This window comes from Gasterosteus aculeatus, chromosome 8 (assembly GCF_964276395.1).
Source record: "Gasterosteus aculeatus chromosome 8, fGasAcu3.hap1.1, whole genome shotgun sequence".
In the NCBI taxonomy this organism is placed as follows: Eukaryota; Metazoa; Chordata; class Actinopteri; order Perciformes; family Gasterosteidae; genus Gasterosteus; species Gasterosteus aculeatus.
The window spans coordinates 5,432,741-5,458,900 of NC_135695.1; the positions used below are offsets into that span (position 1 = coordinate 5,432,741).

Consider the following 26,160-nt stretch of genomic DNA (forward strand, 5'->3'; position numbering starts at 1 on the left):
TTGTCCTCTGGGCAAGTCTCCACCGATCGTTGATTATTCATCTCGTAACTTTGTCTCCAAAAACTAATTGTACAGGAGTGTCACCATTAGATACAGCTTGGGTTTGTTGCCAACAGAGTGATGAGTGTGTTTGTGGTCTGAATTCTTCTTCATTTTTATCTTTTCACTTAAAACTGCTACTGTCTTACTGTGACTGTTGATTAAATATGTGTTGGGCATCTTTGTAGAGACGGCATGTGAGCCGGAAGCCGTTGGCCGTTTGTTTGGCAGTGGTTGTCTTCCGTGTTGTGCTACTGGCCAGAGAGCGCCATGATCATACATCCTCATCATCCTCATCATCCTCATCATCCTCATCAAGAACGTCGATATGAGCCCACATGGCGTTGGGTTTTCCACCAATAGTCATTTCAGGTGCTTCTCCCTTTACAACGCTCGATATCTGGGAGGAACCGTTAACTTAAGTTAGTATTGTTCTCAGAAAGTGGAAGCTAGTTAGCTGTTTTTATTAGCCAGCTAGTTTTCACTTTTCAATGCCATATGTTGGTTCACTAGACCAGCTCGGTCACAGGAAGACTTTACATTGCTGTTCAAACCCATCCCTCAAAGCCACTGTGATCTTTGTCTCCAACAACATTCCAATTGAATGCTGCTACGCTGTTAGCTCCGTCATTTAGCCAAGCGAGACTGTACTGCTCACCGGTTGCTAACAGCTAATGCTAACTCCGTTTCCGACCTTCACAACGTGGCATTTTTAGGTGCCGCTTCTTAGAAAGCATTGATACCAATCGTACTGTTGCATATTTTTACAGAATTTGGGCCCCGGATAAAGATCACATTTATTTGTCACTTGCCTGATCGGACAACGGCATGAGGCGTTCCACTTGCCCGAGCACAGTTTACTTGCCCCGGGCAAGCATTAGTGCCGAGGCCTGCCTGAAACGATTCCCTGCTGAAGATAACGGACGGATTTGCTGTCCAGAATCCGAGCGGTTTGGGAAGTGCCACCATGAGTTGTCATGCTAACTCACAGACTCTCACCTGACTCCCACCGTCTGACAGTATTTGGCTGCGGGCAAACGCATCTATTTTTTGGGGTGTTTTTACCTAGTAGGGGACATTTCTTGCACTTGTGCAGCGTCTCTGACTGACTGTTGCACGTGTCTTAGTCCATTGTACCGATGGCATCGTCCTCAATTATTGATGTCGGCCAGAGACGTCCCGCGGAGAGCACGAGCGGCCACGAGCGGCGCTTATTGATATGAACTCTGCTACAGTGAGTTAATGCCTCAGTATAATAACATTTTAATGTCGGCGGTGGCACAGCCATTTAATATTTGCCCTCAGAGAGATGCATGTACATTAGCGATGAATGCAACGATGGTAGTGATGATCATTTGGTCCTGCGCTCTGAAATGCATTACCGCATCCACCCTTGGTTAACATTAAGAGGCTTCAGCCATTAATACTTTGAGTAAGCGGTGCTCATCTTACCATCTCCGATGGCGTTTCATTTCCCGGGTTTCTTTTCTTGTTGATGCTGCTCTTTTTTCCCCCCTAGTTTTCCCCCTTTTGCAACGCGGGCTCAAATGTGGGCCATTTGTATGAGTTATGCTAATTTGTTGGGGCAATGAATGCATTAATTTCATTAGCACATGGCCTCAAAGCAATAATTACCAGAGTAGGTGTGTCACAAGCAATCATGTTCACATTTGCCAGTTAATTATTAAGATTTTGTTCGGAGGGACCTGAATTTGACACAAGTCGCCAAGGGAAAACAAAAAGGCGAGGAGAAGAGAAAGTTAATGCATTCCAGTGGCCGCGGCAAGGTGCTTGTTGTTGAACACAGCGGGGGTGGTCGCGGCACCGTGGGCCTACTGGCACAATTTTTTTGCATGTTGACAGCTCACATTCTGGACTAATTACCGCGAATGGCGAAGGGCTAGCTGGTGCTCGGTCAATCCGGGAGGGCGTAATTATAAAGAAAGGAGGTCCAGAGTCGCCTAATGGCCTCGATTCCCTTTGAGTGGAGTCCGTTGGAGGAGAGGCCTCCCTTCCTTGGCCCTGATTAGCCTTTGTCCCACACAGAGCTGGAGGTCAGGAGGGAAAGACTGTGTGGCTAATGATGCACACTTAATAAAAGCATTATAATTCTTCTTGGTACCAGGAGGGGTTCCTCCTCTGATAATACTCAGAGCCATGTTGACAATGGGTTCATTTCTCCTTTAAAGTTGTGTTGTGCATTCAGTTCAGTTCAAATCATTTGGGGGGTTTTCTGGAAAGAACAGAGGCTTTATTATAATAGTCAATCATGTGACAAGTCAGAAAATGTTTTGATTTATTAGCATTCAAACAATATATTTGGGTCAGACTTATAGACTTATTTCAGGCGTCGAAGCGCAAAACGCAAACTTCTTTCTGGCTTCCAGGAGTCATTCCTCAGTACCATCGGCGACCAGGGAAACCTCGACTGTCTACTTCCCTCAACCACAGTACGAGTGGTTCACTCCATCACACAAACATATTCTGGATCTACTTTGACCAAAAGACAACCTGGACAAAAGACACGAAGAAGAAACGTAAATGAAGATGGTTCACTTTAAATTGCACATTTTTTGAGACATTCTCTTGCAGACTACTGAACAGAATTTATGACACTAGATGTGGTATACTGTTAGTACTTTACAGCTTGAGTGCCCATTCTGTGATTTATGACTCGCTGAATGAAGTAGCTTTTTAAAAGGCAGTTGGCGATTACAGTCATAATATATAAATCAGTGGAGACAGAGAGGAGAGCTTAGTTTATACACTACGTTCATATAACTCCAATTCAGCTGCGATTCTGAACCTTTCCCGCCCCGTGCCCCTCAAGTGTCTCCTTAAAGGTGCCGGCTTCTACTCTCCCATCCCCCTGCTTTGAAAAAAAATGTTAATCATCACTTGATTTCATATGGAAAGCAGATTATCCTTTGATTTTTGATGAATGCAGCAGCAGCTGCCAGACTCTTGATTTGACTAAAAGCAGGACATTCTGCAGAGGCCTCTCGTATGTCACTAAGCCTCTGTCAGGACACTACTGTGACAGGAGATGACACATGAAAGGAATTCCTCCTCATGGCTCTCACAGGACAATGGCACATGGCCTTGAGCTAGTGTGTGTGTGTGTGTGTGTGCGTGTGTCTGTGTGTTGGCACAACAATGGACACACAACAGCAGAGAGCCGTTTGCTCTGTAAACCTCCTCAGACAGACACTCTTTCTTTTATACAACAGTTTATCCAAGTTGTTTTCTTAAAATGGAACTGGAATTTATTATTTAAATATAGCTACTGCTGATGCATCTTTCCTACGATGTATTTTCTTTATTTTTAGTTTTTGACAATGTGTGGCTGACGTTTGAAGGCATGCCGAGGAGAAGTGCTTTCGGCTCCTGCTGCTGACCGGAGAATGTCAGACGTGATCCTACAGAAGTGGGTACAACCATCAGCCGTTAGCATTTAAGCAACGTCCAGCGCTGTTATTTCACTTGGGAAATGGAAACTAGCGAGCTAAGCTAAGTAGCGTCCATTTGGGAGTCATTGACTGCATTCAGTTCACATTATACAAAGGAATGTTGGTCATCCAACAATCCCCAATCCAGTACCCAAGTTCAAAAACTACACTGTATACATATATATGCTATATGTTAAAATATTCTAGCATAAGTTGTGTTTTTCTATTTTTATTTCAGTTTACCTTTACAGCTGAAGCCATTTTATCGGTCAAAATATTCCTGGGTTTTTATGTTTAACAGATGAGTACATACACTTATCTCCAACACATCAACCGTTCGTTATAAAAGAAGAATGTGCACTGAGAATCTGGCCACCTCACGTACACTTTTAGAGATGGAGCTGCTGGGGACACGATAGAGCTTAAATATATGGTGAGGAACAACAAATAACAAATGGCTGTGAATCTGCACAGTTTTATGCAGCTGAACTGCGGTTTCCACAAACGTGCATTGCATTTGGATCTTGTGCACTTTCTCACCAAAATCTTGCTGCAACTTGCGTGTCCGGTTTAGACGGAAAAGTCATCGCGAGACAAACGCAAACAAACACAACAGCATCTGGTTTGGTTGGATAAGGTTGCACACACAATGTAATTTACATGGCAGCAGGGTCCTCCTGAAGCCGGCATCCCAAGCGCAGCCTCGGACTCTGGGTAATTTCACCCTTTTCATTTAACCTTCATGGCCCCCTCTCTTCCCTGCCGTCCGTCCCCGAGCACAATCCATTTGGCGTTCCTGTTTGGGAGGGTCCTGAGGCTGATTCAATTAAGTTTTCCTTAATTGGCTTTTAGGCATTCAAACTGAAACTGATGGTGAATTAATAACAGCTCCAGTTTGTCTCCGCCGTTTGCAGCCTCGGAAGCTTCCCGAGAGATGGAGACCAAGTCAGGGCCCAAGTTTGATAACACAGCCGAGGGGAAAATGTGGTCCGCTGTTACTGTGTGGTCCCCGGTCCTGGAATGCAATTCATCTCTTTCTCAACACCCTGGAAGTGTGCCGCAAACTCTTTGCCCACAAAAACACAGCCGAGGAGAAAAAGAACTCTGCAGTAAGACGTGACTAACTCTTCTTTCTTTGGTTCTTCCAAACCCTTCAAAACCACCCGGGAAAGATTAAAACACCACGTAGCCCCATTAAGCCTTTACAGCGTGTTCTCGCTTATTTGTTCTTCACTATGGGACACGTTGTACAAAGTAAACACAAGATACAAAAAATAACTATTAGTCTGTCTGACAAGGTTCAGTCCGTGGAAAGAGAAAAAGCATTTGCAGATGAGTCACTGCGCGGAGCAATCAAAAGATGGGTTGTGAGATGGCTGCCGAAATGAAGGCTTGAACTTCACGTGTCATTAACATCCACGGAATCAACTTTTCCTCCGACTTTGCTTTCGCCCTGCAGACAGCGTCTTTGTCTTCAAACAGCGCCAAAGCAATCATTATGCTCAGACATAATGCACCATAATGACAGTAATTTCAGTATCAAATTTTCAAATGTCAGGCCTTAATTCAATGTGGTTAAGTAGCTTAGTTGTAACTCACATTTTCTACCCTTCTTAGCAAAGTCCTCAAGGAATAGGAGTTCTGAAGGTCCAGGGAGCACCGATATTTTTAAATGCTGTCAAGGGTTGCGTCGCGTTCAGTCTTTTCTTTACCATTGCTATTGAATATATTATTGAATAAGTATATATTAGTTCTGCACTGTTCCCTGGCAGAAAATACATGAAATAAGGAATCATTTTGAAACAGAACAAATTCAAATCCTCTTGGTTTTGTTTGTCATGTCCTCTTTGTACCTCAACCAAATATTCCTTTGGGATTTTGGTCCGACAGAGTAAAACACTTGCCACTATCTCCTTCCCCTCTGGAAACGTGCAACACGTCTTCTCCGAGCTTCTGGTGCAACGACGGAGCCGTCGGAGCAGGGGAACACATTGTCACCGTCACCTCTGGTCTCCGTGAGTCACTTAGTCGGAAGGGTCTGCGCAGCCGTCGGTGCGCGGCTTAGCCGGGGGTTAAAAGGAAAAACAATCATCGCGAACTGAATGAAAGCACGTTCATTTCTCACGATGTGGACGGTTGTCGCAGCATCTAAAGCGCCTCGTTTCTGCTGCTGCGGACCGCTGGCGAGCCGCCATGCTTGTGCGGGTCCACGCCGACGACGCCCCCTCTCGCCGCAGAACCTCGGCGCTGGGGATCGGCCTTCCCATCATGAGAAGAAAGCACAGAAATCTTTTCGGCCCCGAACTGAGCTGTAAATTCTGAGAGAATCCGACACCCGCCGCCCGAGGGTTACAGCAGAACGCTAACGAGGCCACGGCGACATTTCCATCAGCGTACAGTCAGCCGCGCCATACATCAGCGCCGCCCCCAACGTCTCCCAGCCACGCGTGAAGTCAGTGACGAATCCAGACGCAACACTTTATTAGAACCCCCCCCCCCGTCCACGCTGTAATGAATGAGGCCATTTAAACAGGATTTACGAGATCTTTAAAACTTGATTGCTTAGAATTTGAGAATTATTCATAAGACCAAAGCATCGTTTGTCATACAGCGAGTGCTGTTTGGGTGGAGGACGGATGGTTTTGTTGCAGCTTTTCCTGCGCTCTTCCAATGAGCCGTTTGCATGCAGATGCGTCCGACCGACGGCTGTAATTAAAGGCAATGAGGCTCAGGTGACAACTCCCAATCAAGTTTGCGCCGTAATGCGCCGAGCCAAAGTAACGGATACGGATGCGAAATGAGTGAGAACGCGTGTTGCGCAGTGCGGCGTCCCTCTGCAACTCCAGAGTAAACGGCAAATGCGCCCATTTTAAATCCTAAAGGTGCCAAACTTCTTCTTTTAACAATAATCTTAGACGATGATATTATCTTCCCCCCCCCAGTTACGTTTGCTGATTTCCGCCACGAGAGAGGAAGAGGCTTCCTCGCCTTGTTACTAAGATTATTGTGCTCACTTCCTGAGGCAGTGTGACCGTGCTTTGTGTGCAGTGCCCAGATCATCTCGTAATTACACAAGGATCCCAAGGCAGAGGGTGGAGACCCAAGTGAAGGACCAGTTCACTCACACACACACACACACACACACTGCTGTAGCTCGGGGGCATGGCTTACTATTGCCACAGCCAAGAATGAGGCCTCTCAGGACAGATTTACACACAAATAAAACCAAGTCTTATCGTGGCCCACATGTGAACGAGAGCTGATTACACGGTCTACATTTCAATGCTCCGATTGAGTGGAGTCAACTTTCTGTGGCCCATTTAACCAGATTCCAACCCGCGAACACAAGGACGCCCGATCCGATACCCACTTAGGAACTGCTAGGAGACCGTTTAGGAGGTTGAAGTTTTAAGTAATGTTAGTTTCACAAAACTTCCTCACATCATTGTCGGCACATCGATATTTATCACACAGTCTTGAAATGTCAACCGGCTGTAAACGTAGTTGGTTTACATATACGATGTACTTATTAACCAGCACGTTTTCTACAGAGCGACTAATAATGAGAGCAATGGCATCAGCTAGATCATCCAATCAGAGACCTGCAGAGATTGGCTTGACTGATCACCTCGAAGGCACCCATAGCACACGCGTCACCAGTAAGAAAAAGGCTGCAGAAAGATACAAAGTGCCTCAACACAACTATACCAATGAATCCTAAGCAACATATAACCTCATAACCCTCAAAAAGGTCCAACGTTTCATGGCTCTAAAGTACCTTTATATTTATTTTGAAGGCCAGAGTCATTGGTTCTACTGTGAACATCCGCCTGTGTGGAGAGGATGCTCGTTGGCTATGAATTATCTTAGTAACCCTTAATTGATTAACTCTCATGGGAATCAAAGGTTGACTCTGACGTCTCAAATATCCACTATTTTATGTCGAAAAAATGAAATACCTTGTAGATGTTGTTAGATGAATTGTGGGGAGGTTTTCCAGAACAAAAGAACTCTTTATTATCCATTATTTTCAAATTAAGTGTGTGTGTGTGTGTGTGTGTGTGTGTGTGTGTGTGTGTGTGTGTGTGTGTGTGTGTGTGTGTGTGGTGGACGCATAAACGCCCCCCCCCCCATGCGTGGGTGTGCTTTTAAATCCCACCAGTCATATTGCATCGCCTCAGCAAAGCTCTTGATTAGCTGCGGTTTTATGTTCGGATGGTCCGTTTAATTAGGTTATGTACGAGATAAAGGCCAGCCAAAAGTAATCACAAGGATTATTTACTCCCGCTAATTGAGGTTCCGTCTTAACACCACTACTAAAGGTTAATGGCCTCTTGGTATATTATTTACCGGCTCGCACTGCACACGGTGGAGGAGGGACCACAGACTCCACAGGTACAAGGCGATGAGGGGGGGAAATGATTTGTGGTGTAACATTAACAGTAGTTGAACTTTGGATATTTAACTTTAAGTCTTCATTTTAATAATCCTCTGGCTCAGGTGTGATGCTCAAGTTGCCTGCAGCTTTAGGCAGGTGCGGCCCATCGGCGCCCCTAATCTCCCCTTTAACCAACCACAGATAATTCTCCGTGCGCATGTAAATCATCAGGCGCGCGTTAAAGCAAATTGAAAGGTGGATTCCGAGGGAAATTGCGTGATTAATTCTGCGGCTCTCGAAACGAACCGTAGTTCTGTCTTCATAGGAAAGCTGTTCTAATAGTCTTTTCCAATAGTGATTAAAATTACAAAAAGGTGAACCTGTAGGTTAATAAAAATGGTAATTGAACTAGTATCTGATTTAATTGACTCTGAAGAAGTACTTAAACGTGTTTGCACTCTGGAAAGTCTACACGGCTCAGTGGCAAAGAAATTGGAATATCCAGCTGTCAAGATAATACATTTGACTATTTCATCACTGTAATCTTCATACAATCTCCCTTTGTGCCGGTTTCCACGGCTCGCCGCTAATGTAATAAATCACCTCCATGTTTGGAATTGTTTCATGGGTTTTAGAGTAATTGTAATATACTCAAAAGCCCCCGAGTGTGGTGATCAGCGGGCGTTCTTAACCTTTTGAAGGTTTGAGATTTGGAAAGTTTAACTCAAACTTTCACCCACATCAAACTTCTGCCACCTTTAGCAGAATAGCGGCACCTTCTCTTTCAGGCTGGAATGTAATGTGGTGATGCTGTTGGCAGATATCAGGGCAGTTTGAAAGAGTTCATTACGGGTCTAATTCAAAGCCGGCGTCAAAGAACTTTCTGTATTCAGGTCTGTACCAGAAGGGTACGTTACTCTTTCAGGAAGTCGTTTAGTGATGATCCTGTCGGCCACATTTTCTGCTATTATTATTTTCACTCTTCATACTTTCTCCTGTTCACATATCTTTAAAGCCTAGTTTGCACAGTCGTGGAGGAAAATACGGGACAAATGTGTCCGCGATGAAAAGCAGCAGTGGCGATGCACGAGGCAATAAAGTCTCTGATAAATAAACAAACAAATAAATAAATAGACGTGACTCTCTAGGTCGTCTTCAACAAAAACACGTCACTCCGCCTGTTGTTCTGGCGGTGAATCGCTCTGCAACACACGCAGAACCATGAAGTGAAACGAGTGCGTCGAGGCGACGGTGCGTAAAGACGCAGACGCACGCGCCGGCCGTCAGTGTGGCATTTAAATGTACGCAGAGAATCGAATCCTGTTTTTAACCATGTACCTGAATACATCAGTAGTGCCAACAGAAAATGTCAGTCAGTATTGTATCGTCCCATATTGCATAATTCCTCTTCTAAAACTGGATGCTGCGCATATAATGGGAGGAGGTCTGTTTGTAAAAAAAAAAATAAAACTGAACAGCTCTTTTGGACTTTTAGCTTCTAACTTCAGCTCATCTCCTGTCAACAATTATAGAGACAAAATGTCAAACCGGATCCAAGTAATTCAGTATTTATAAATGTCCCTATGATTTGATATTAGGATTCCTACACTGCTCTGTATTATTTCCTCTTTGTTATAACATCCAGCTTAAGTTATCTTTATGGCCGCTGTACTCACCCATTGTTATATTGCATGTCACACGCCTCTGATTGTGTCTCCTGACAGGGCTCGCAGACTGGATCATTCTTTTTAGGGGGATCATTTCTTTCTCTTTCTCCGTTTCTTATTGATATGATGCCAAAAATATGCTCCCAGGGCTATCATTTTTCTGCGTCCGTTTGCAAAAGCGGAGGCCTAAGAGGATTTATCTTCGTGACCCATCACACAAAGACAATGAGCCGCAGAATAGCGGCGTCCGACTGGGAGGACCGAGAGTGGGCGCACCCAGCCGTCCTCAGGCGTCCCTCTAAAGGCGGCCTCATGTTACAGGTGAGACAGGCGAGACGGCCGTTGCTCTTGTCTGCACCAGCTCTCTCTGCCTCGCTCTCGGAAAAGCCGCTGCATGCGCGTCGTTCGCTGGGATTACTGTACGTCGGTGTCACATCTCGGGTTTCCGACGGCAAACGGCATTCGATATCTGCAGCGGGACAAAGCGGCTCGCCCCCCGCCGTCTCCGGCGCTCACCGGCTCCGTGCGTGGAGACGGAGTCATAAACTGGTCCTGGTTGGCCCCGGGGCTAGGGCTAATGGTTTACTCACTCCCCGACAGGCCCCCGGGCTCCGGGGAGTCTCCCATTGTCAGGCTGCTCTCATTAACTCCCATAACTCCTGGAGAGATGAGAGTCAGTCACATACCGGAGGCCGTGCACCTGCAAACACGCTGACAGGTAAAGGTACTCACAACAGAAGCCAAACGCGCACAATACACACACATTGCTATGGGATGTTATAGATTTATTAATCCCTAAAAATGTCTGTGTAATAGTAGCAATGCAGTACAGAAATTCAAATGAAAAATGCACAACATGTGCAATAAAATACAAGGAAATGTCAGAGCGCAACATATTGAATTAAATTAAAGTTAAGTAGAAGTATTCTTCCTTACCGTTTCCTTACCTTATATAACATGCAGTTGTTGATTGTGAATTAGTTTTGTGTTAAAGGAGAAACACAGCAGTGTGAAAAAATCAACATTTATTCCAAAGAATAAATGTTTTGTTAGACATGGTATTTGATGACGATCGGGGGGATGTGGTACTGGCTGCTTGTTACTGACATGTCTTCTGCTTCATAGTGACTGTGGCCTGTGATAAATGTAGCCGAGTACAAAGTTTCCCTCTGAACTGTAGTGGAGTCCCTCCGAGTTGTACAGTACTTGGATTTCTCGAAATGTCTGCACAAATACAATACCAGAAGCAAGCACTGTGACATTGGGTTGGATTACCAAAAAGATCCATTTCAGTTTTCATTTAGATATTAATACACAAACTTTCCACCTCAGTCAAGCATAAGGGCCTTTCAGCCTGGTTTTTACATTTGGCATTTTGAATTAATGCAGACTAAAATGTGTCATAAACATGGGGGAGGCAACATGCAGAATGCCAACGCGCTCAGTCAGAGCCCTCATGTTCTCCTCACAGGGCAGATTGTGCAGGGAGCATGTTGCTGACACATTGCATGGTGTACTTGTCCTCAGCCACATATAGCTCCGTGTGGTCTGCACACACGGAGAAAACCACAGTCGTATTAATAAAATTGACAGCAGCTTTTTGGAAATGCTTGTCTTCGATTCCAAAATGTGTTGTGTGTGCCGTGGTGTCACGAGTTCTGAATCCCGCGTTGGACCCGTGAACGTTCTGGGTTCTCTCACAATCACCTGTAACTAACTTTCTGCTTTAATCTTGATTAAATATGGCAACGTCTTTGTTTGACAACGTTTGAGCCGCCGGGCCGTGGTCGCTCAGTAAAATATGCACCCGGGCCTGAAGCACTGCCGGGTGAATTATCGACGGCCAGGCCAACGTGTCGCCATCAGACGCAGTCTAAGATGGTGCTGGTCACTTTGTTAACGTACTCATGCAGAGCTAACTCGCATGTATACATAAAATCATTTAAAGTACAAAGAATTGTTCCTTGATTCTTGAAAAAAAAACTGTTTAACAGTTGTTTGTTTGTTGGACCTATTTTTATTTCCAATCAGCTTTTTGCTCTGATTTTGAATGAAATATAAAACACGACATATAATATATAACACAAAGTGCAGATGTTTTTCATTTGGGAGATTTTTTTACATTTTGTATCCGAAAACGAGCATTTTATAATGTGTGTCTGGACTGAGAATGTTACAAATTCTTTAATTGCCATAATGCGACACTAGACATGCACTCATCCATTAGGCCTCCGAGTGAAAGGCACTACACAGCTGTTGTGCAACCCCCCCCCCTCACTCACACACACACACACACACACACACGCTGTCAACCAGCCGCCAAGAGTTTTCTGGAACTAACGCTGAGCTATAAAAGGACTTAAAAGAAAAAGATTCCACATTTGTTTGTACCTATACAAGCCGTGTATCTCCTCTTCCCTTTGCCCCACGCTTGTGCTCGTTGAGGTTGGAAAAGATTAGGGGGGAAAATAGTGCATCATAAACTGGCTGCAGGCCTCGGGGCAACAGTGTCTGCTCTAAAGCTGGATAATCTCATATCAGTGTGGCGTGTTCATTTAGCTTAAAAGATAGGACCGTTTTAGAAGCACCTCCTTGGGTTATTATGAAGCTTTTCGTACTCAAGATGATAACTCATTCTGGCACCTGTGTAATTTACTAATGACACATGATTTTTGCCCGCACTGACTGCGAGCCGGGGAGGAATTACGGGGCGCCGCAGAGACGCCAGGCGCTGACATCGAAGGCAGGAACCTGTTTGGGTGGTGTTTAAACTTCTTTAATTAGGTGTGTTTACTCAGTATTTTATTTGCACAGATCATGGAAGAGCCCGGGGAAAGGTAGATTTAATTAAGGGACATTGATGAAAGCACACAGCTCGCACAATCTCATAAGTGTTTCTTGTGATATTGCTGCAAAATATCCCGATGACAGGTGGTGCCGGGGAGGAGTTGACGCGCCTGCGAAATGGAACAATTTGGATTCATTCTCACCATGTGTAGGTGGGAAAGTGTTGCAGCTCCTCTGTTATATACCACTGAACTCAATTTAACTGCTAAATAAGATCCATTTAGACACACGGCCTGACGCGGGACAGCGCGGTTTTTCGAGTGGAAGCGTGAAGGAAATGAAATAAAATGGAAAAAGATGTGATTGCACGTAAAGGAATAGTGTTGGTTGATTAGATAGCGGAAATGTACGAGCAGCTTTGCAATTAGCAAATGCAGGGCTGCCACATCGTGGAATGCCCTCACGCTCTGTCTCTGCGATAATTGTCACAGCCCCTCTCTTTTATTACAATCTGTCACAGAGTCAACCATATTCATTATGCATTCTTATCTGCTTGTGCTTTAACATTTGCCAGATGGCGCGTCAGTATCAAAAGCTAATAATGATGTAGTAAGGAAATTAAGACTTTATCAAAAGCTACTTAATGCTGGAAAAAATGGAAATCAAAATACATTGATGCATCAGTTGATCCTTGATGATCCCATCTGTGAAATTGTAAAAGGTGAATCATCCAATCTTACAGCTCCAGAATATGCAAATTGGAGAGCAAAGCTGAAATTCGATTGGGTTTAGCTTAACTAATCTCCTTTGGTCACAATTTAGGTTTGATCTAAAAAGAAATCCCATTTTATGCAGACAGATTTAATCTGGGTTACTAACCTACAGTACATCATTCGCTTGGAGGACAAAAGTGGCAATGAATAGTCCATAAAATATGTAAAGTAATATGTTAGGACATGGACAGCTACTCAAACTACAAGGAGCTCTCAGACATTTTATACACCTGCCAATTCCCAAGAAAGGGATTTTATACTCGCCATATGCTGCAGATGGACCGGCCTAATTAATACATGAACAGAACAGGTCTCTATATAATGGATTATACATGCTGCATGTTGATCAGCAAATGGGAACATGTGTTTTTAAGGGAAGAAAGAGAAAATGAATGTGATTAAATTAAGACTTGATCATTGGCAGCAGGTAAAAATAAAGAAAAGAGGTGCTGAAAGACCAGACTACGCTCTGCACAGCTGTGCTTCCATCAGTATGCCAACATGTTCACAACGCCAACGTAATTTACCATTTTACATGTGGATGTTTGCTAAATAACACTAAACATAAAAGGAGCGATGAGAACACCAATACTGTGTCAGAACATGCTCTCTGTCCAAAATGTAGGCGTGAAATAGAAAATCAACCTCATAATAGTTGTAATATTAGTTGTAATAATATTGTTACGTTGCAAACGAGTCCATTTATTCGCCAACTTATTCTTGTCATGCGTTTAACATCCTTCCACCCGGAGCGTTACATGACACTACCCAGCGTGCGGTCTGAAAGTGTTTTTCCTATCCCGGCTGGAAACACCTGCCGAGCCCCCAAAGGTTCCTACCCTCTATAGACTGAGCCGCCCATCAATCAGATCCTGACCCACATCATAATGGCTCTTACAGTCCGTATCACCAAAGTAAGATTTCTCAGTGTCGCTCTTTCATCTCTTCTCTTCTCAAGACTTTGACCTTCTGGTGGCACCAGAGGAAAACAAGGACGTCCTTAGTGTCTTAGAACGTATCCTCCGGCGACCATGAATGTCAATGAAACATGTAATGGCGATCCTTCCAGTAGCGGGTTGAGATATTTATGCCTGCACTGAAGCGGTGGAGCCACGGACTGACGCGCCGACACTGCCTCCCCTAGAGTCCCACTTCTGCTTCTCTGGAGAAGAGAAACGGCACAAATATGAAATGAGTGTTGTTTTATCGATGGAATGGCTGCTGTGGAAATGGACATATGGAATTTATTCTGTGGGTAAACATAGAGGGAATTTGCATTAACAGAAAACAGCATCCACAAATTAAAACAGGAGCCGGTTTCGAACAGATATATTATATAATAATACCGGGCAAATTTGAAATAAGGGCCTCTCTTATATAAGCCTGTTTTAGGGTTCCACCATTAATCTTATCCAAAACGCAAGTAAAATCCGTTATTAATTTGTCTTCCCTCTTGAGAAGTGGGCCCGGGACAGAGAGAGAATTTCGTCAATGCGCAATAAATAGCTGGGAAAATGAGGCTCATGGGAACACGGGGTACAGCTCTCGATTCTCCTCCCTCAGTGACGTCTTGAATAGTTCAGGAGTTATGTGGAAAAGTGGTGGAAGATAATGTCTGGTGCCATGGACTTGTTGTCACATTGCTCATTCATGGCTATCTTGAGTCCCATTGCATTCTGATCACACTTCCTCAGGCAGATAACTGTTTCCTCAGGATAAATGGCCCACTTTCTGCATCCTCCAACACATCACACTTAATGACCTTGATTTAAATCACGGGGATGTTTGCAGCAACTCATATTACTTCCAAACAAGAAAATAGATCAGCCTTTGGGGGCTGTTTTTTTTCTTTGTCTTGCCCTGTGCTCGCCAACCTTTGGCTCCTCTCTTGGTTTGATTGATTCAATGCAGGTTCACCAGGCGGGGGACACCCTGCTCGCGCACAGGCTGTCTCTCATTGCTGCTGCTTTTTTGTGTTTTAAAGTTAGATGCTTTGGCATCTGCTGTTTGATTGCAAAAGCTCAGAGAGTTTGACGCACTGAATAATCGTGTAGGTTTTTCTGGGTTCTCAAAAGGGAAAGGTGTGATAATCTCAGAGGATGAATTAGTGCTACTTTATTTCCAATAATTCCCCAAATCTAGGCTAAGCTGATGACAACATCAAAAAAATGACAAGAGTAAAGTGGAAGCAGAGCAAACTGCTCCCAGGCCTATAAATGACTTTCGGCTCACGGGGGGGGGGATTTCTGAAATGTGTGACATCCACATTGAAAACACACCTCCCCCTCAAAATGCAGCAACTCGCACACCCTCTGTCAGTCGTTCTCTTTGTCTTGATTTCACACCTGAAATACACACAACTGCAAAGTATTTCATTGGACCACAATCCACAATTATTTTAGGCCTGAAAGCTTTTCAAGCACTGGGGACGTGAAATGTAAAATGGCCCGATTAATGTTTCTTCACAAAACTGTTCATACCAGCAGTGAATGATGCTTCTGTGAGGTAAATATGTTTCTGTGAAGCAGTGTATATGTCTACGGCTTTTATTGTGAAAGGTAAGATGGTAATGCATTGGGTCTGCGCTGCCTTCGTACCGGTTGAGTCAAGTTTGCAGTGTTGGTTCGAGCCTCCATGGTTGCATTCTATAGTGTATGTTTTGAATATGTGTGTTTTATTTGTCGTTTTGAATCTCTTTTTCCAACAAAAAAGAAATAAATCTTATCTTTTGGCTTTCCTGTGGCCGTGATGCTGATCTTTTGTATCAAAGTTATTGAGACATTATTTAGTTTGAAGCCTGGTCTGGATTCTCTAATTGCAGACTGCAGACTCTAATTGCACTTGACCTCCATACGGCCTAAACTTTATTTATCACTTCCAAAAATCGATCAAATTAAGTGTATTATTTTACCATAACATGCTGCTCAGTGGACACCATGTACTGCTGTGACAAAGTGGTATACCAGTCCTCATATATGTGAAATTAGTTTCCGTGGGGTTTTAATGGCACTCGTTTGATCAGCGGAAATAAAGGTGTCTGCCTTCAATCGACAAGTAAGAGACGAGAAACCTTTCCAGTGACGGTGCTGTTCGACCTGTTGGGAACCAGTACATTTTTAAAGTGAATACCCAGATGGCGAAAGCAAAAAAAAAAAGTTCTGGAGTTATATAAGATCGCAGCCTACCCCAAAGTATTCAAAGGGCCAGAGAGCTGTGCGGCGCGCGTCAGCTGTTCCAAAAAGCAGGTTGCAGCGGCGCATGTGTGACGCAGCTGAGCGCACGTCTGCACGTAGAGCCAACAGACTGCCGGGAGAACATGTATGACATTTACGTCCATGAGACAAAGAACCAACAATCATGAGTCACTCAGTGGGATGTTACTGTGATACAGGACACACATTACATGTCCAATATTACATGTAGACAGATTACCAGTTACCACTACATTATTTGGGAAATCTTTTAGTTTGTTACATACATTCTGTTGCTATCAAGCTCTCAAAGCTGTGAACAAACAGCAACATCTGGATTTGATCTCATAAGGCCTGAGGAGTCTCACTAATCACCACAGTAAACTATTGCAGATGTGAGATAATTGCGTGGACTGGCTCTCCAAATAACTTCATTTGAATTAGCAGAAAATACTCTTGTCAATACGAAGGGTGATGGGTGATTGGTGGTCTCACTTCCCGACCTCTCCCGCCACAACCTGTAAGGAGATACGTTATGAGAAACTCGTCAAGCGGCACCTTTTCAAAGTTCCACGTTTATGTTCAAATTTAATTCAACACACTTTAAAACTAGGTCTGTGTTGTAAGGTGAACAAAATGCGCACTAATACACCAAGTTTGGACTTTGAAATGCGAGCTGCAAAGCATCCTCATTAATTGTATAAAATAGGTTTCTCCCCAACGAACTGACAGAAATGGTGTAATGCTGGGCTTCATGGGTAGATATGCTGGCTAATTGGCTCTTTAAAAGAAGGTTAAGGCATTTTAAAGGCCTCAAATTGGTCTTTTCTCCTCCAGAGCAACATGTGAGTGCCAAAAATAATTAGGGCGGTGCTGATTGTTATGGAGCCCATATCACACTAAGGCGAACCAGACAGCAGGGAGGATGCCATGGGAAGCTTTATGAGTCTCATTTGACGTACTGAACTCGTTATAAGCTGCATGAGTTGTGTGGGAGATAGTTAGCGATACAGATTACATAACTATCTGGGGCCTTCGAAACCACCGATCACGGTTTGTATGGTCATTAGTCGTGGAGTTACATGTCTGTGTGCTTGTGCTTTTATTTCATCCCTGATCTCGGAGGCCTGGATGTTTTGTCGATAGACTGTCCTCCCCAAAAACAAGTGAAATGAGAGCAGGGACAGGATATGAACGTAAAAACTAAAAGTGTGGGCCACTAAACCAACGCAATGAGCCGAAGGCTATTTGCCAATTGTTGGATCCATCTCCAAAGTAAAAATAAAGGCCGGTGCATCTGTAGCCTGCAGCTAAGTCATCACTGTAATACTCTTGCATTGCGTGTCTATGCTAAGGAAATAGCTAGCATCATTTTCCCCACATCTCGTTTGGATAATTATCACATCTAAAAATTGTTTTGTTTTTGATTGTAGAATACCAAAACATTTCAACCCATGCTGCACATTTCTTTCCGCCACAAAGCGTCACAGCGTCCTGCCTCGGCTCTGTTCTCTGCCAGGGACAAAGATCAGACATTAATCGCCAAATGCCCCTCTGAGCGCTCGCCGCATTACTGCAGCTGTTTGGGGACTTCCACGTTGTGAGGTTCCACAACGCTGACGGGGAGACACGGGGAGCCGTCGGACGTCCTGGTAGCCTCATTCTCCCTGCCAGCAGAGCGTGTCCCAACTGTTGTCAATTTATCAACGTATCGTGCACTAGTGGGCACAGTTTGAGCCACCATTAGGACAGGTGCCCCCCATCCATCATGGCCGAGTCACTTATTCCACCCTTGTCAGGGGAAACTAAATGGAGCTTTTGAAGAAATGTAAACATCTCTCAGCGGACAATCAGAGGAGCCAATCTCCACACGGCCAACTGGAGGAGCGAGCACAAAGAAGAGTCCCGTCTGCCATTAGCATCCCGGACCTCCGGCACTCACGCCGATGTTTTCCCACACGTCCGGTAATTGGACAGACGCGGTGATAACGCGGCGCATGAGACCTCGGTTTCCTTTCAAACGCCGGACGGTTTAATCTCTGCGTAATCGTCGCGTCGTCTCGATTGCCCACAAAGTCCCTCCACTGTGCAGCACGAGACGCTGCGTCGCTCGAATGTCACACGTTAAAGAAAATCCACAGATCTTTTTATGTTCATCTCTGTTTTTCAGTATTTTTGTGGTTCGTTTTGGTCCGTCCAAACACTTATGAATTATGAAGGGAGGAGGAGGGAAAGAACAAATGTCTCACTCTCCTAAAAACTTAGCGGCATTTATTATTTAGTGTAGTGGATTGATAATATGAGAATAACTAAATGTTGGGTGCATGCTCTCAGTGCTCCGTCTAATCTATTTCATGTTTGAGAATGTGTTCAGCTGAAGCTTGTTTAGAAGAGTTTCATCTTGACAATTATAATCCTGTGAGTAGAGCCCCCCCCCCCCCCCCCCCCCCTGGGCTCGCACTTCATTCATTCTCCTTATACTGCTGCACAATACAGCCAGAGGTGAAGTGCACTGGGTTTTAATTAAAAGACACAAAGAAATTATAAATTGGGGGATGCAAAGAGCTGTTAATCAATCCCCACCCATCAGCCGGGATGATGATGGCACAACAAGCGTCAACAGAGTGGAGTGACGAGAGCCGACTGATTAATGTGTGCGTCTTTAAATAAACGGTCACGATGAGAGCTTTAATATTTGCTAAATTCTCGCTGCTTTGCGTAGGTTATACCACACCAACTTGGCACCAGATATATTACTACTTTTTCTTTTTCTTCCTGGTTTATATTAAACTAAGAAAACAAATGAGAAATTTGCTATGGAACATCGGGCCCATTTTTCAATTTGTCTTTGATTTCATTACGTATTTCTATGTTTGTTATTTACTCAATTCATCACATTTTGTTAGATGCCTTGGTTGCCACATTTGTTTTCTTACTAAGGCACTGTCCACGTCCCAGGAGGAAGAGCACGCGTGGATAATAACAGTAATGGTGGCTGGATTCCATTAACCTGTGTTAGCAGCGGGGTCGCGGGTCTCGTGCACGCCGCCTCACAGTCACACTTGAAGCAGCCCAATTGCATCAATGCTTCCTTCACATAAGTCTCTCTGTTGCTGCTCACTGGGACACCGAATAGAACGTTCAGCTATTGTTGCTGTTTTTTAGTTTTTGGTGCCCCTGCAACGCAGACTGGCCAATTAAGTGGCTGCGCTCCACGGACGCTCTTGGTCCAGATTCTCCACATCTTCAGGGTGGTGTTGTGGATTATGAGGCTAAACGTTGTGTAATAGTGACAGTAATACCCAGAAATACAACTTTCTAGAAACCTGAGAACATTAGTGCATCGGTGACTAGCGTTAGCGGTGAGCAGTTCCATATTAATTATTGTAAACAGTGAAAAAAAAGCCCCACCCATGATATTAGCTCGTTGCAGATTGATTAGAACGTAGTGACGTCGGCGCATCGGCGGAGAGAAGCGGTCTGACGTCTGAATCCCTCGTGTTGCAGTGTGAGAGGGATTCAGGGTAAAAGAGATTTGCCCCGATGAGCCCTCCCGCTGATGGGCTCAGGAGTTCTTGTGAGGTCAGTGAAAGCCGTTAAAAACAATTACTCCTGTCGTGTGGCCATTGCCCAAAATATTCTCTGTCTCTGCGTTCGCCTGCTGTCGGGGACGGCCGAGCCCGCAACGCGTCCTCGTGACGAGACACAGAAATCCGCACGGCGTCTGACTCCAGTGAGTAAAAGCCGTGGAGAAGTCAAACGTTGCTTCTTTCGATTACCTTATTATTTTTTTTCCACTGTGCACGATCGGGCTTCGACCCTTATTCACATGTGAACCTGTCAGATCATCTCCTCAAATCATTCCTCCCAGGAACATGTCAATGATCCGACATCATCCGCACGCAGACGGCGTCAGCTGATTACTGAACCCTCGCCGCGTTTCCGTGAGTCGGCGAGAGCAAAGAAAAAGATATCTTCTCAAATTATCGCGCTTTTCTATGGTTGTGAAAAGGATAACAATAACAACAAGAGTGCAACATGATCCACACTCACGAGCAAAGACGTGGAAAATGAAAATATCACACTTGATTCAGACACATTTCACCTCATTCTAATATATTGTTACAAAGTGAATTCAATTCAACCGGAAAGTAATTATATCTATTATAGTCAAACAAAATGTTGTAAACCTTTGGCCGTGCTAATCACAGCACCCTTTCTTCTGAGTGAAGACTCCTGTTGGCTGTTCTTTTTCCTTTCATATTTTATACTCTTATTATCTCATTTTCTTTTGAAGGCCCTGATTATTCCCGCTCTGAAAATGAACAATAATTGCTGCCCTACTGCTTACGGAGTCTGTTGAACAGAAGAATAAAAGCGCAGTCCTTTCAATGGTCAATCAACAAAGAAGTACATTAATCATTATCTCACATTACAATTTCTTGTTTTGTGCATGAAACATGGTTCTGGAAGAATTAGGATGTCTTTCACCCTCCCAATTATGCCTGAGATTTGTATGGTTACCCTGAAACATAATATGAACAACACGGATAAGATAGAATTCACAAAGAGGAGAGCGCTTTGATCACATACTGTACGCCTTGAGGAGTCTTGCCTTTGAGTCTTTGATGTGAATCAGTGCATGAAACACAGGTCCAATTGGCCTGGGGTGACCCTCAAATTTGCACTCTTTAATCATGTGCTCCATGTCAGGTGTGTTGGAAGAAGAAGAAGAAGAAAAAAAAAAAAAGCTCCCTCGTGGTTTATAATTTCTTTTTAACATTAGAAGGCAATTTCGCTGTCAGAAGTGGTTGCGAGACAATTTGTGTGGGATATTGCAGAGGACAGAGCCAGGATGGCAGGGAAAGCCCAAACAGTTGTTGTGTTAATACCTTCATAAAGTCGGGGATTGCAGCACCTAATTACCATCAGACGGATGGAACTGAAAGGTCAGCCACAGCCTCTTTCAGCCACCCTCCCAACGCGGCCCCAGGGATTGTTGATCCATCCTCACGGCCCGATGGTTTGGGTGAGAGTGAAGCGGCTCACACACACTGCGGTGAACTGGACGGATTTCAATCCGCCTTCTCGTGCTTTCGACACTTTGTTTTTGAAAACGCCGCAACAAGTAATGAAGAATTTCCCATCACACTCGTATGTATTTTGAGTTGAGTGCTTATGTATTAGGAGAGCTGGAGAAGGCCAAAGGCCACATGCTTGAGGTAGAAACCACATGTTAGGCCTGGTGAGCTTTTACCAGCGGGGCGCTGTGCTGCAGAAGGACATTAATAAAAGCAGACATATTTAGATGGGACATTTTATGCCTCACATTACCTGTCAGGTTTCGGCAGAGACAGTAGGACTCAAGCGCAGATTGTAGCGCAGAAAAAAAGAACTTCATTTAACAAGAGATATCTCTGCCTAGAGGCAAAGGACAAAAAGGCAAACAGAACCAACTCTCACCAACATAGACAATGAGCCCACAAGGCACACACATGGTTTAAATACACAGGGAAGGTGCAGGTGATTGGACACCCAAGGAAACAATCAGGAACACTGCAGACAATCACACCCACAGGGGAAAATACACCAGGGCAGGAAGTGAAGTTAACCTGTGGACACGAGAGGCGGCAAACTACAAAATAAAACAGGAAAAGAAACGCCTCTTTTGACAACGTTTAGGATCTAATGGTTAAAACAATATTATATTAGGGCTACAACTAACGATTATTTTGATAATCGATTAATCGGCCAGTTATTTCTTCGATTAATCGATGAATCGGATTTTTAAAAAAACGGCATTAAAAAGCTTTAATTTCAAACCCTTTTATTCTAAATAGAACCTCAAATTCCACAAACACACCCTCATGTTCACTTGAAGCATATTCATTAAATTATTACCATCATTACAGGCATAACATCAACTACCGTATAACCCACAGTATATGCGCAAGCGCACTGGACTACCGTATATGACAGCATTAAAAAGTACAACACACACAAATATATTTGTCATCAATAACCGATATGGGACAAAGTACAAAATATCGGACAACACATTGAAAAATGAATGGTCCAAAAGAGGCGAGTAAATAAAAACGTGTCTTAGTCTTGCTAACTGCTCTACTGCTGTTATTAGCGAGCTAACGCTAGCTTGATCAGCTGGATGACGAGTAAACAAGAGGCTTGTTACGTCCCTCACGTCAAAACGGGACAACGTGGACCGGGACCCCCCACGCTCGCGCACCTTAGACGACTAGTCGAACAGACGTCACTCCCTGCGTCATGTGACTCACAACAACTGTCGGCTCGGCGCCTTTATTTTTATTTTTGCTCCGCGCGCATCTCCGCAACTCATTGAGTGACGTAATAATCGCGCGACACAACGAATCGATAATGAAATTCGTTGCCAACGCTTTTAATAATCGATTTTATCGATTTGTTGTTGCAACCCTATATTATATTTTATAACTATAAAAAGTACGTCCATGGTGAGCCTTTGGGCCTTAATGGGGTCACACAACAAGGGTGAAGAATGGGCCTGGTGCTTTGTCTGTGGGCAAATATGTGGCATCCTCGATATCGTTCACCGCAGCCCCAGACAACATTTGTACATCACCTTTACGACTGCTTCAAAGAGCTCTAAGCTCTACGAGTGGTGGTTCAACCGCGGTGGCCATTTAACTTGAGCCGCACAGGACTCATAGGCCAAGGTCAGGAAGTGGGGTGAGAAGAATTTTTCATTTGACTAAAGGTCATGGAGGGAAAACAACTGCTACCACTACGTATGACAGTCGTGACTCACAGCACGGCAAACAGAAGCAGCGCGAGCAGGAAAACCGACACTTCTGTTTGTATTCCTGCAAACGTAAGCATTGGGGCTGGTTTGAACAGCTACACGGTGGATTAAAAATGTCATGTCACGTTTGTTTTCTTTACATTTTTCGGAGATATTTTACAATGTATTACCATTGCTACATCAGTCTGGAGGAGCCTTGAACTTTAGTAGGAGATGCTCCGGCTGTTTTTCTGACTCCAAAAAAACTCACTGAATCCCTGAGACAGCCAACAGTCAAACTGAGAATAAATGTATTCCAGTTTGTTCCTCCCCATATCTTTAGAACATTTGAGAATACTTTTGGCTAGTTCATAATGAACAACTTGCATTTGGTACCTTAATCTTGACATGAGAAATGCAAATTGTTATCTCTCTGAATTCCATTTCTCCCGCGTAGACATTCCTCTGCGATTTAATAGGATCTGCTTATTTCTACATGGAGATGGAATTTGAAGACAAATAGGATTTAAGGAAACATATTACCTCTTGCCCCTCTCTGAATACAAAGGGCAGAGCCTCGTGCTATCACAAAGAAAACAGCTTAGCAGCAGTGCATTTGTTTTCCATCCAGAGAGAGAGGCACTTTGTCTTTCCAATCGTTACCTGTCTGTGGATCAGTTGCTCCATTAAGGACGGCCTAAAGAGGGAGGTGCTGTCTAGGGCTAAATTGCAATTAGGCGGCCCTGCAAGTGAGGCCGGCACCAGTTAACTTGGGATATTGGCGCGCGAGGGCCCCGTAATCAGGCATTGGTCATGTAGAACAATGCATAAAATTAAATTGACATTAATGAATAATTGCTTAATGGAAACAGGAGGACTAGAGTTAATTGCATGTTACAGTGAGTGTAATGCCCCGATAACCTTGTGTCTAATGCTATTCTTAGTCTGACTGCCAAGGCTCCCACCGTGGCTCTCCTCTCGGCAGGAAGTCATTAAAGCTACCGAGTAGATAATGCCAGCGTGCCGAAACCCAGAGAAGCTACAATCTCGCAAGGACTTTCTTTCACAGACTTTTTTGTTTTTCTAAGTGGGCTACGCTGAAGTCATTTGTACACAGCGTGAATGAAATTAAAGGTCACCAGTGCTCCGGATCTGTGTGTGGACGGGCTTTTGGAGCGGGCGCCGCTCACCCACAGGGGCTGTCACACGGTAGAATGAACACCTTAAGACGACCGAGCGCTCCGTTATTTGCCACGGATGGAGAGGACTTGAGTGACAGCTACTCTGACAAATTCATAAAGTTAACCCATGTTGAACTACACCTTCCATTCGTAAATGATTCTGACGATCGTACGCTTTGTTCAGAATTTCATTACACTCGTGTTATAAGACTTATATTTGAAAAAGGCAGTGACTGCTAACTGACAGACTTCTAATTAAACGTACAGTGTGCACTTCCTAACGTGGGGGTCGGGACCCCCTCAGAGATTTGCAAGATAAGTCTGAAGGTTAGCGCAGTAATAATTGGGATAGGAAAGCTGGGGAAAAGTGCTTTGCTACACACAAATACTTTATTTGTTAGATGTTTGGCTGGTTTTCACTTGTATTATTGTGAATTTATTGTTAGACATCTACTTCCATGGAAATAATAATGAAACTTGGCTATGATTGTAGGTTCTTCTTACTCTTCCCATTACTTACAAACTGCCAAGCTGAAATAACCGCAGTGTCAGCTGAACATCCCAGAACCGTCAGGTTGTCTGCAGGCGAGCATACAATGAATATAAAGAATAATGTTTCCACTCATAAATGAGTGAATTTAGAGCAATTCTTACACAGACGATTCTGCACAGAGACACAGTTCAAGTAAGATATCGATGTGACCAACAATTTGACAGAATTATGTTTTACTTTCCAGGACGTTATTTAAGCAATAAGGTACGAGAGGCTGTACTTTATCGTCCAACAATGGAACAGTTCGGAGGTGTTGTTATCCCTCGAACTGTTACATTATTGAAGATAAAGTACCGCCTCGAACCTTATTGCTTTTATAATACGGTTACCAGTGAAATTATAAATAGTAAGTAAATAGCTGCCTTTCAGCATAAAATAGTATTAACCACCAAACGTTGTGTATCGCATTTCAGTGGTCTAGATCTCGCCCCGTCTCATTCATTCACATCGCTCATGACGTCCACCAGAATTGTCCGGCTGCGAAAGCTCTCATTGCTCAAAACCGATCATTTGTGGGATTTCAGGTCTTTTTTCAACTAACGGCCGCACTAAATCTAACCTGTTACTAACCTTAATACCCCCATCCACTTGTGTGACGTTGGGTGACATGCTTCCTTTCAACCAAACATTATACAAATTGTACTTTTACAATACACACAAGTCGACATTAGAAACATTTGTAACACAAAGGCATGAGGGGCAGAAAGAAGTGTCTTAAGTTTTCTGCGGCGGCCTCCCATGGGGGAATCAGTGAAAAGCAATATATCAACTTACTAGCTGCTAATTGACCATTGTCTCAGCTCATTAAGCTGAAATGCATCACTAACATTGCATCATTACAGTACCAAGCAATAAATAAAGCTAAGGAAGCAATAATATAGTCATTTACCGTCATCGTTTTCCGTAATCACTTGTTTGTTTGCGTGACTCTAAAAGTACTGAGTGACTCCAGTCATCTAATGATTGGAGCCTGAGATAAATCAAATATAAATAAATTGCATAGTATACATTTAAAAAGGTGCACGCATAACCCTGACCCACTTTTCCATATTTCAGTGTTATTTGGTCTGGCATGAGCTCCGGATCGAACATGCACACGGGAGAAGATACTGAGGATCTGTGCTCTTCGTCCTTCTTAAACTCCACTCAGTTTTGGTGAAATGGAATATTCCTTTTTTTTTTGGACATTTTAAATATGTGCTTCTCAAAATGAAATTCTGAACGAAACATATAATTCAGTCCGTCCTTCATATTTCACGAAACGTCTTAGAAGACTTGATCCAAATTCAAAAAAACAGAGCGAGCCCTACCACACCGATCAGAACTGAGGCCTGTTAATACGCGTGATCGTCTGCATTTAGTTT

The 26,160-nt window shown here is 43.9% G+C and overlaps 1 protein-coding gene across 1 annotated transcript in view; it reads left to right on the top strand.

Annotated features, from left to right (window-relative positions):
* The window catches only part of LOC144411429 (uncharacterized), a 113,193-nt gene that overhangs the window by 67,488 nt on the left and 19,545 nt on the right, over window positions 1–26,160 (top strand). The window lies entirely within an intron of this gene.